The 12,033-nt window shown below is 43.8% G+C and overlaps 1 protein-coding gene across 1 annotated transcript in view; it reads right to left on the bottom strand.

Annotated features, from left to right (window-relative positions):
- The window catches only part of DGKB (diacylglycerol kinase beta), a 3,560,883-nt gene that overhangs the window by 3,231,103 nt on the left and 317,747 nt on the right, over positions 1-12,033 (bottom strand). The gene's annotated exons all lie outside the window — the stretch shown is intronic.

Raw genomic sequence — 12,033 nt, forward strand, 5'->3', positions numbered from 1 at the left:
TATTGGTTGCCTCTCGCATCAATGGAGTCCCTTACTGAAATAATTCAGAACCTTGAGTCCCGTAGGATAATTCATCCAGTCCACAGCACCTTCAATAATCCGGTGCTGGGGATTTTGAAACCTAACGGCCAGTGGAGACCTAAGGGAGCTCAACAAACGGGTCCATACTTCCCAAAGGCCTCTTCCATACATTGATCAAGGGCTGGCCCAGATCCAGGGGTCGAAGGTATTCACTGCCATTGACCTGACCAATGGGTACTGGACTGTACCTGTCAGTAGGGAGGACCAATACAAGCTGGCCTTTACCTTCGGGGGGCAGCAGTACACTTGGACTCGCACTCCCTTTGGATACATGAACTCCGGCAATGAATTTAACATCTTTCTAGATAAGGCCATTCCCGACCTGGGTGAAAGGGGTAAGCTGTCCTTTGTAGACGATATTCTAGTCAAAAGCTCAACTGTGGAGGGACACATAGCAGAGATCAGTTATGTCCTGACACAGTTGAGGGCTGCCAGAGCAAAGCTCTCTTTCCAAAAGGCAGAGCAGTGCAGAACCTGTGTCAATTTCTTGGGGAATGAGACAACTAACTCCTCAGGGTCTCTGTCCCCAGGAAAAGAAAGTAGAAGCCCTCCAGAAAATAAAAGACCCCACCACTCTGCAAGAACTAAAGAGCCTCCTTGGACTAACTAATTAGAGCCGAAAGTTCATTGAGGACTACGCAGAGATCATAAGACCCCTGATCCATCATTTGAAGAGCGTGTCAAGTGGGAGTGGGGTCCAGAACAAGCCGAGGCAGTAAGACAACTCAAAAGAAGCCTCTCACAAGCACCTTGCCTAGCTTACCCTGTCAAAAACAAGGAGTTCTTCTTGGAGACAGGGTTCTCAAATACATGCTTGACTGCAGTATTATATCAAAAGCATGGCAAGCGCAATAAATTAATCTCTGATGTGAGTAAGACTTTATCCTCTGTGGAGGAAATATTCAACAATTGTGAGAAGGCACTCCTGGCAACGTGGCAACGGTGTGCGCATTGAAGAATTACCGCCCGTTTATCAAGGGGGAACACATCATAGTGGAGACTCCACGCCAACCTTTGCAATATCGTCAAAGTGACAGAATCCGGGCCAGAAATGTGAGTAATTCCCAAATTACTTCCTGGATTCTGTCAGTGCAAGGCTTTCCTGTGGAGGTCAGATATGGCCAAGACAAGAAGAGTCCCCTCGCGAAAGGTCTGGCTGACTTGCATGATTGTGCCAGAGAAAACTGTCTCAAGGACGAAAGTCTTAAAATCAAGGACAAAATGGAGGCCTACCTTACTTCCCCACACAAAGTCTATGAAAAAGACCAGTTTGAGGGAATGCCCACTGTCTATGTGGATGGGTGCTCCTACCATGTTGAAAACAACGAGGAAAAGGAACTTGTGGCCGGCGTAGAGAATGCATGGATGAATGAAACCCCAGAGCCATCCGATGGGTACAAAATCGGTCCCTGAAGTAGTCAAGTGGCAGAGCTGATGGCTGTGCATCAAGCCATCCTCACTGCTGTCCAACACCAACTCCACAAACTGGTCATAATCACGGATTCAGATTATGTACGGAACGGGTTAGTGGAGCACCTAGTTAACTGGAAAACCGGAGGCATGCTATGTGCTAATAATAAACCTTTAAACAATGGAAAATTAATACAAAATATGGATGATCTGGTCACCTCGAATGGGATGACCATCTACTGAAAAAAGATCAAGGGACATTCTAAAGTAGAGGGACCAGACAAAACTGGAAATGACCCAGCTGATCAGCTGGCCAAAACCGGAGCCATCCAAGGGGATCTACTTGAGATTGAGTCCCTTTTGGGGGAAATCCAGGTCAGTGCTATCACTAGGTCCCAGACAAATGCTCACAATGAACTCTCAGCTGCACAATGGAGTAAGGAGACCCCAGATGCTGTTTTGATTACGGCTCAAAAAGGGGATTCAATCATTGCAAGTTTTATCAACACATTGAGGACCCTGAGAACTTTCCACTGACGGATACCGATTACATTGGGAAAGAGGACCTCAAAGTGTTGATGAAATGTCAAAAAATGTTCGGAATCCAAGACGGTTTGTTGGTGAGGAAATTCATATCTGGCCATGGCCAGTGGGTGGTCCCTACATCATTCCGAACGCTGATGCTAAGTCACGCCCATGATGCGGCCACAGCCGGTCATCAGGGGTTTCATACAACATTAGAAATCTAGTGAGAGGTTGCATACTGGCCACACATGGGGCAGGACCTCGACCAATACTTGAAGGGGTGTCTGGTGTGTGCACAATTTCAGCCAACCTCACTCACACACCATGCTCCCCTCCAAAAGAGGGGGATGGCACTGCCTTGGTCAGATTAATTAGTGAAGTGATGACAAATATGTGGGAGATACTTGGGGTCAAAAGGAAACTACACATTGCCTACCGGTTATCCTCTACTGGTGGAGTTGAGAGATATAACAAAACTAGTGTGAGCATATTAAAAAAAGTTTGTAGCAGATTCTGGGCCAAGTTGGGATATTTGACCACCCCTTGTACTGATGGCCATCAGATCTAACCCTTCTTCTGCAACAAAAATGTCTCCATTTCAGTTGATGACTGGACGAAGGATGGTGCTACCCCAGCATCTGCTCTATAGAACCCAAGAGCAGACCTTGATAAATGCCTCCACAACTCATGAGTATGTTGAGAATCTGAGAAAACATCTTCAACATGATTTTACCTATGCTCAGCGGAATCTATAAAGACCTGCAGACAATATGAAGACCCACTATGATCTTAAGACAACTAGAAAAGAATATTAAGTAGGAGACCGGGTCTACTTTTACAATTTCCAAAGGAACCAAGCCAAAGAGCGTAAATTCACCCAAGTTGGCGGGGTCTTTTTGAAATTGTGGACAGAATCTCACCAGTCACCTACAGAATCCGCATCCCCAAGGGCAGTTTGGCAGAAGGGGAAGATAAGTGGGTCCACATAAACCAGCTGAAGAGTTGACATACTAGTCATACTTTGCGGCAAATAGAGGAGCCAACCGGAAACTCAGAGGGAGAAATTCTGGATCCCTAGAGGAATCCACCTGTTAAAACCATTAGTAAATACAGGCGGCGAATATTGCAAATTGTAGTCAATGTATTCATCTGCCCTACTACACCCTCGGGGAGTAGTAGTGGGGAAATGCCCATATCCATGCTATGTTCTGTCTCCTACCATTGGAACTAAGAAATTCTAATTACCAAGGAGGACCACTCGGGTCCGGGAGGAAATTCCCAAGGAGCCCAGAGTGCCGTTCTAAACTCCCATCCAGAACCACTGAGGAGAGTGTGTTCATTCAGCACTGACGGGAGAAGCAGACGACTTTCTCCACCTGGACCAAAAAAAAAAAAGAACATCCAAATTTCCCGACTTCCCCTTGACGGGCGGTTAAACTCAAGTCGTGAGGTGGGGCTCACTGGGATGTATTGACCCACTTTTGCACTGCTATCCTGCACCACTCTGTTATGATGGTGCCAGAAACAGCAAAATGGTCGCAAAACCATTGTGCGTGCCGAAACCCCTGAAAATTGCGCTTTTCCACGCACACAAAGATGGCTGCCCAATCTGTCACGCATGTTGTCAGTGGTGGAACAGAGCTCTCACTACTGAAATGTGTCACTGGGCTCCACAACAATTGAAAGTGGAGTGCAGAAGGAAAAAGCAGTGCTTTGCTAAATGAAACTTTTTCTTTGTTGCTGAAACTTCCGAATGTCGGTACAAAACACCTTTCAAAAAATGCAAAATTCTTACTGGGTGCTACAATTCGCTTAGTTATGAAATCATTATGAACTTACAAAGTCCTGAAAGGCTGAAAGCATAGAGAGATGTTGACAGCAAAAGTGGCCTGCCTGTGGATCTGTCAAAAAATCTCTGTGCAGCAGAGGGCTGCTCTGATGACAGCTGTCAGGGGCCTGCCTGATTAAACTTTAACAGGTATAAACTGAAAATCAAATGTTTGCAATCTAAGAGGCCTTTTACTGATAGTAACCCATATTGTAATTGTTTGATCCCATGGTTTAAAATCTTGAATTAGAATTCTACCTGTATTTGATACAACAAGCTTGTTTTGTGCTAAGGAAAAGGCCACAGGATTTAACAATTCATTTAAACCTGGCTGAAGCTACAGAACTTGAATAACAGGTTTTTCTCACAGATGGAAGGTCTTTCCACCAGCAGGAAATCACGCAGAGGCATTCATTACAGGGTAGGAAAATACCTGGTCTACAGGGGCAAAATGAACAATGACATGCTGCAGCTCAGGACATTTGAAAGTGTGAAGACAGTCGTAAATGGCCTCTGCAAGGAACAAACTTGGGGGATGGCTCCTGGGCATCCAGGGAGAGACCAAGGGGCGGAGCCAAACAACCATTTGTTGCTTAACAAGGACAAAGAACACATTTTAAAAATACTGATAACTTTCTATTTAAAATTGTGAAAAATATAAAAATAACAGAGTTGTTAATTTAATTTCTGGCGACACGGGTGAAGAGGTGCCAGAACTGTGTGACATGTTCTCGACAGCAATGGCAAGAAATGTGATTTTACGTAAAATGTACTTCTGCTAAAATTGTGAAACTGTATACCCTTATTCCCATGTTAAACACGCACACTTGTAGAAATGTGCTTAAAAATTGGACATTATGTTCATAGTGAAAAGGGCAAAATTCTGTGAAAAGCGGAGACACGATCCCACAACTACAGGGTTTTGAGGAATAGCTGCTATGTAAAATATGTAATCTGTATATGTGATTTTTATAGAGGTTGCAGATGTGGAAATATGTATTGTGACAAAAGTAGATTTTGTGTTCCGGGGGTAGGGGTGGATTCTCAGCCTCATAAAATTTCACCATAAAGATGACACTCTGTTTCTCTCCTCCTATCAAGGCAGAGATTAGACTTTTACCCAATCACCTTTCAAAGGGGCAAGCTTAGTTCTTAACCGGCCCACACCCCCCCTTTATGATGTCATTTCATAGCATAAATAGAGACAGCTCAGCACACATAAAGACAGACAGATTCACTCACTATCCCGTTGCTGGCGGAGCACCCTGCTGCTGAACACTACTTCTTCCTTGCTCCAGACTCCAGAAACTTGCCATAGCTGAACCATTCTCAGGTAGGCCTCAAATTCCAGAACAGAACCTCACAAGCCTACGGGGAAGTGCCATAATGCAGCCCGGCTGTGCTGTTACTGCTTGCCTGCTGCAAAGAAATAACCTCAGAACCAAGAAGGGCAGATCTGATCCAGTCCTGTGCCGTGCTGTGACCAGAGCGCCTTGCTGACCCTGTCCAGTCCGATGTGCCCAGCCGTCTGTCCTAACCCAGATCCAATTCCCTGACCAGAATTGACTGTCCCATTTAAAAACGTATCCAGTGAATATAAATATCAAAAATTGTGAGACTAGCATATGTACTTTGCATAGTATTAGTCCTATCTTAGACCCATTTTATCTTGTATTCAGACCCTGTATTGTTAGGAGCATCTGCGCATTGTCTGAACCCTCTCTCCAAACCGTCCTATCTTTCCTATAGAACTAGTACTGTTAAAACTAGCTTTGTGCTGATCCTTTTCTCTTCTGAAGAAGGCGAGTTTCCTTAGCAGGCAGTCACCCTGATCAAGTGACTGTGTTCCTGTGTGGTATTCGTTTTGTTCATAGTTATCCTCTAGTGTAAGCATCCGATTTGTCATTTTAAAAGTGCACTCCTGTTTTCCATTCTTGCGCCTATCTCGAAAAACAACCTCCACTAAAACATCTGTAACTTCCTCATTTTTTGAGATAGAAACAACATCTCAATTTATGCTTGTAGCTAACATCCACAGCTTTCAATCACACACAAAAGCAAATTCCATATCAATGCGATTCTCCCGTTATCGCGAATATCGCGCAGTGAAAAGTTTGCTGCAAATTTTCGTTTTGGGAAATTTGTACACGTGTAAAACAGCTTTTAATTGCATCCAACTTAAATTTTAAGATTTCAATGTTTTGTTTGGATGAAATCATTGCTTGTGTTTCTGTGAAACTATCCAAAGCGGCTCCTATAAGAATTTAAAACAATTTCAGCAATTTTGACCATATTTGGTGTTTTGCCCAGTCCATCCTAAAGATAACTTTAAAAGCCATTCTGACAACTTGACATTTTGAAATTCATAAATAACTATTTAACTTCACAAACCAGTCTGATTCCTGGTTCAGTGTGACCGGCAGGGGTTCCAGGAAAAGGGCGTGATATGAGTGTTATAGCTTTCAGAATAAAGAACTTTTAGACAAAAATAAATAAGGATTTCAGTTGTGCACTACATGCTGGGCGTTGACTTGGGTGTGTGCCGGATTGAAATCACTTACAGCTTATTGTGGTATGAGTTTCAGCACAGTGTCGTGTATCGTGGGTTACCCCTCATACTTCTTTGACCACGAGAAGTGAAAACATCAAAACATAGAGGATGTGCCAGTGCTTATGTGCCTTATTATGTAACAAAAGCACAGCTGGGAAACTGGGCCATGTAGTCCAATGTAGTCGAAGGTCGCTATGACTGACTATAAAATATTTCAGCAACTACAAAATATTCCCTCTACAGATTTAATTTACAACAATAGAGCAAAACTAAACAATTGCTACAAATTCAAGTGTTCTAACAAGTAAGCAGAGAGTGCTTGCTTTTAGTTTGTTCTTAGTAAACTGCTATGGAAGCCATAGACCTTTTGACAGAGTTTTTAAACTTTCCATGTAATGTGTTATTCAGAGATTGGTCTGTGTAGACTCCCTCGTCCCCTGGCTTGCCAACTCACAACCTCACAACCATGAGTATGGTTTTAAGATCACTGGGCCACAATGACAACACAAATACATTCTTGATTGGTTGGACGTTATGTTAACATTTTAGAAGTGAAAAGATGTGTAGGATGCTGGGTACTCAACTACTTTTTTGCTAATATGAGGAGCTGTATATTGTTCGACATTTCTAGTTTTAATGTTCATATATTATCTCTGCAAGAGAACACAAATACATAAAATCGAGTGAGAATATTCTTTATTTGCTTCTATTAATGAGCATAAAGACACTATGTTGCAAGTTCAAACACTTTTAGTTTAGTGATGGAACTGTGTAGGGAAGATATTGCTAGCATGCAATTTTCATCATACACACACACATGTATCTTAATCATGAGTTGGGGCCCAGACATTCAAATACCTATTCTGGGTCTTGGGAAGCCGTAAACTGGCCCCCATAACCTGAAATAGGAACTTTAGGTAGCCATGACATCTTGCGCTAACTACATTTAAGATCTAAGTTTGAAAAGAAATAACATTTAATTGGATTTAGCTAACCAAAACATGTGTCTGGCAGTACCTAGAATAATAGGTCTAGAGTTAAAATCTTGAATATATGATAAAAAGATAATTTATCTTTTTTCCATTCCCCAAAAATCTGTTTTTTGTTTTAATAACTCCCTATGTTGCTACTGAAGGAGGGATAATAGGGGTTTCCAGCTTGACATGTATTTAAAGAAAAAGAAATCCAGTAAAAAGAAACATTACAATGACTAACTTGTAATGCATTGAGGCCCTGTGCTGTGTGCGCGCTATATAAATACAAATAAATAAATAAATAAATAATATTGGTGTTCCAATACCTGCCGAATACAGTCAAGCAGCCAATGAATGGCTCACAGGGGAAGAGGTGTTATCAATCTAATGCTAATTTTACTGTGGCAAAACAGGGAGACACTTTCCTCTTGGGAGGATAGGTCAGGGGCAACATACTCACCTTGGGAACAAAACAAAATGGAGCAACACAGGACACAGGTTTTATCCCTGGGTCTGCACTTAGAAACCTCTGGGTATTAATTGCATTATAAATAACCAATTACAATTACATTCATGAAAACACCTGCTGCAAAAGTAAGTGATTTATATGAAACCTTTTACAAAAGGAAGGATGTTTACCAAATAGAAAATGTACCATACATGTATCATGAATTAGCCTTGGAAAGGATAGACCATAGACGACAGGGGAGGTGGACAAGATGGCTGCATGAAACCTGAGCTCTGGAGATCCCCCTGCCTGCAGGGATTGAAGAGTGCCCACACTGCGACAGTTCCCTCATCAGCGGCCATCAACAGACCCCCGGAACCCCAGGGATGTGGTCAGTGGGGTTGAGGAGGGCGGTGGCCGCAGAGATGACCAGAGGACAACAGGCCCTCAGCGCTCATTGAGAGCCACAATGAATGCCGCCCGGGAGGAGAATCCCCGGAGGTGGAGAGTTGGGATCGAGTGGTGCACAAAGACGCTGCTGCACCCTGATAGCCCTGGATGGTGCAGTGCAGAGGGCACACCTAGGTTCAGGCACATAAGACAATATCTTGGCTCCTGGAAGAGATCCGAGTGAGCAGCGAAGACATGCAGCCATCGCTGGGTGTCCGGCTCTGGACCGGGTGGCAGGCCCACCTTTGTCATCCTCACTTGGGCAGAGGACTGGGACTGCAGACAAACAAATGCTCCAGTGCCTAGGACACTGGATTAAGAAAAACATGGGCCCCGAACATCAATGTAGGTGTGAATGGCACTGAGCGTGGGGTATACAGTGACACCCAGGAGGGTAGTAGTGGGTTAGTCTAGGATACCACTGATATAATAGCAGCATCCAGATCCTGATTGGATTCGGCCCACCCCCCGGAGTCAACCAGAATGGATCAAAATTCTGAAGGCGCTGCGAGCGTACCTCTAGCCTGCAAAACGTAGAGGGAGGAAGGCCACCAGAAGGCATGGTAGCAAACCAAGGGAAGGCACTGAAAGAAGCCCTGCATTACCAAGTAACCCGTGAGGATCCGCAGGCCTTGTCAGGACCTCTGGAGAATGGTGCAGGAGTGCAGCAAGGTACATGGGGGAGCACAATGAGAGCCCACATAGGCGACTGGGAGTGGGTGGCTTGGTACCAGAGATCCAGTGTGATCGATGATGGCTGAACCCGGTGGAGAAGGGGCCCACAAGAAAATTGACAATCTCAACACCGTACAGGGAATAGGAGCCATAGAAAATAATCAAGCATCCAAAAAGGTCAAGGAAGCGAGCTTCAACATACGCTTCATGTATCTAGTGCAAAGGGAAAGGGAAATGACGCTCAAACTCGTCCATATGGAGGACATGGAGAGGAGAAATAATATTTGTATAATTGGCCTGCCATGAAGGGGGAATCCCCACAATCCCTGGAGAATAATGTCAAGCAGGAGGTAGCCTTGCTTCATGGATAGAAGGCCCATAATACAGTGCAGTTCAACCGCTTACATCAGGGGTGGTGCGAGAGAAGGTCCCTGGTCAGTCTTAAGCAAATGTAACTATTATAAGGACAAGATGGAGATAATAGCAAAGGCGAGGCAGAGAAATATAATCATATGCGAGGGGTCACAATTCCAGATGTTACATGACCTATTTGGGGAAACACTGAACTCGCTAACCGCCCTAAAACTGCTATTTTTGTGTTTGTATTTATTTATTCTAATGCACAGGAACAAAGCCCTTGGGCATAGAAGCGTGAGTACATAATATATACACACATTAAACATAAATAAAGTCAATCTAAGTAAAAGTTAGGAAGGTCATACAAAGAAAACAAATATATATCACTCAGATTGTGGCATTCCTAGAGGAGTATGATAATCAATCCAAAATAATTCTTAATTTGGTGGAGGATGACATAGTCCTGAGGTTTTTACATTTACTCAAAAACATTGGTATATTACTTTGACCGCATCCAATAATATTGCAGTCCATATCATCACCTGCACCCTGCGAAGGACTCTCAGATCCTGAGTTCTAACACAACCCTATCCCACTTTTTGATGTAGCCACGACAAAACTTTATGTTTACTTGATTCTATTGATTCTGGTTCATTGGATTGGACTTGTCAACACTAATGAGAAGAAAGTTCCAGGAGTCCTAAATAAACCTCCTCACGATAGGATCATCAATCATGGGCATATGTGATTTCCTTAAGCAAATGTCCTTTAAAGGTGGGGAATCTGACGTGGTAATACCCCTCGTCCCAGATCCAATGATCTTTGCAGGAAGGGATAACCCACCCACCAAGACTCAGCCAAGATACTAAATTCATTCACATTAGTACATGCAATAAGATCACGTATGATGAGGTCCTTAATATACTTCCATTGGTCCCCATTACCAGCAACATCATCATCACCTTTCTTCTTAAATGAGGAATGCCCCACAACCTTGGCAATGACATCCTACATCTGTTTAAGTGGAACGTCATTGTCAAAATGATTGCAGGTACCACATCCACATGATTGTCCATTTAATTTCCTGATGAGGCTTCACAACGAGTAACAGGGGGAACTGACTGACTAGTTGAAACCTCCTTCTCTAACTACAAATGAGTAGCAATGAGGCACTGAGTAGGATCTAAAACACATTCAGCATCAAAGGAAAGAGATGATTGAGGATACTCATCTAAGAGTCGTCATCTCTTCCAAGCACTTAGGTCTAAAACATCCAAATTCAGCTTCTGCTCCTCTCTGGAGCTGAAGATATGGTGGATGCCCGATGTGTAATTTGTTATGAGCCATTACTTATCCCCGGTTGTTGAGATTTTAACACTGATTTTTCAATATATGTGCTTGGCGGTCGGTTCAAAGCAGGCATTGAACAACCAGGCATGATTATAGACATTCAGCTTTAAAAACCTTCCAATCTAAAACGATGCTAAACCTGACTATATTTTAATCACTGCATTCCATTTGCCTCACTATCAGAGATTCTCAAATCTCTTCACACAGGGCTCTACACCATAACCTAACTCACACTAGCTGTAGCTCAACTGTATCCAGCAGACAGAGACAAAGAGGCTCAGCAAGGCCAGGGACAAGGCAAGCAGGACCAGGGCAAGGACAATGCAGGCACCATCAACGCTCACTCGACCAGCCACTATACCTCCAATCTCGTCCACTGTAAAATACAAATGTTCATCTCAGTAAACAGGTTTTCCTGCTTATTCTCAGCGACCATCCAGTCAGGAGACCACAGAAGGACCAAAACGAAACTGCGCTCCTCACCCACACGGTATAGGAACAGGAACAGTGGCAGTGCCAAGAATTTGCCAGATGGGCCCGAGGAATGGACCTAACATGATCATACATCTGACATCCAGCTGCAACATTTGTGGAAGGCGGCCGCTCCTGACATCCGACCAGATCTTGATGCCAATGACTTGGCTCACTCAAAGGATATCCTCGACAGGTGAGTTTTCACCTCCTCTTTGTCCTTAGAATATAAGGAGGCTTTGTATAGACTGACAGATGAACCTGATGTCCTCCAACTACTTGAATCATTGCGGCATCTCGAGGATGAACCACCCTGGTCTGAGAGGGTACACCTTCTTGTCACACCAAAATTGGTCATATTCAAGAATCAACTATATACTTGTGGATTATGGGGTGGTACACTTGGCGAGGCAGACTGAGGTTACCATGGTAGCCTGGTTGTACCGCGATGCAGTGAGGACTGAACTATCTTGGGAATCCAGGTAGGTGGGGGAGAGCAAGTCAGCAATGTAATTATATGCTGTTTAGATATCAGGTTTTTAGAGATAAAATCAGGGAGCAGCTACCACATTTCTTTGAAACCAATGATCTGGAGGACATCACCCTTAGTAAGGCCACTCTGAGGGGGCACATTATTGCAGAAGGTGCAGGGGTGAGGAAGAGGAGGAAAATGATGGATGGGAATCTCAGAGATGGCATATCGAAGTTGAGGGTAGAGCTCAGAATGGGGGACAGGTACAGGAAGAGGTATGTTATAAACTCCAGACAATAAGACAAACATTGAAAGAGATCGGGAAGGCTAAGATCCATTAAAAGCTGGTTGGGGTGAAGCACGACTATTACGAGAGTGGGAACAAGGCTGGAGCCTTTTTAGCTAATAGGATACAGAGACAGGTAATCAACAGGCGGGTAA

The sequence above is a fragment of the Ambystoma mexicanum genome, chromosome 2q (assembly GCF_040938575.1).
Source record: "Ambystoma mexicanum isolate Mex_15411 chromosome 2q, UKY_AmexF1_1, whole genome shotgun sequence".
In the NCBI taxonomy this organism is placed as follows: domain Eukaryota; kingdom Metazoa; phylum Chordata; class Amphibia; order Caudata; family Ambystomatidae; genus Ambystoma; species Ambystoma mexicanum.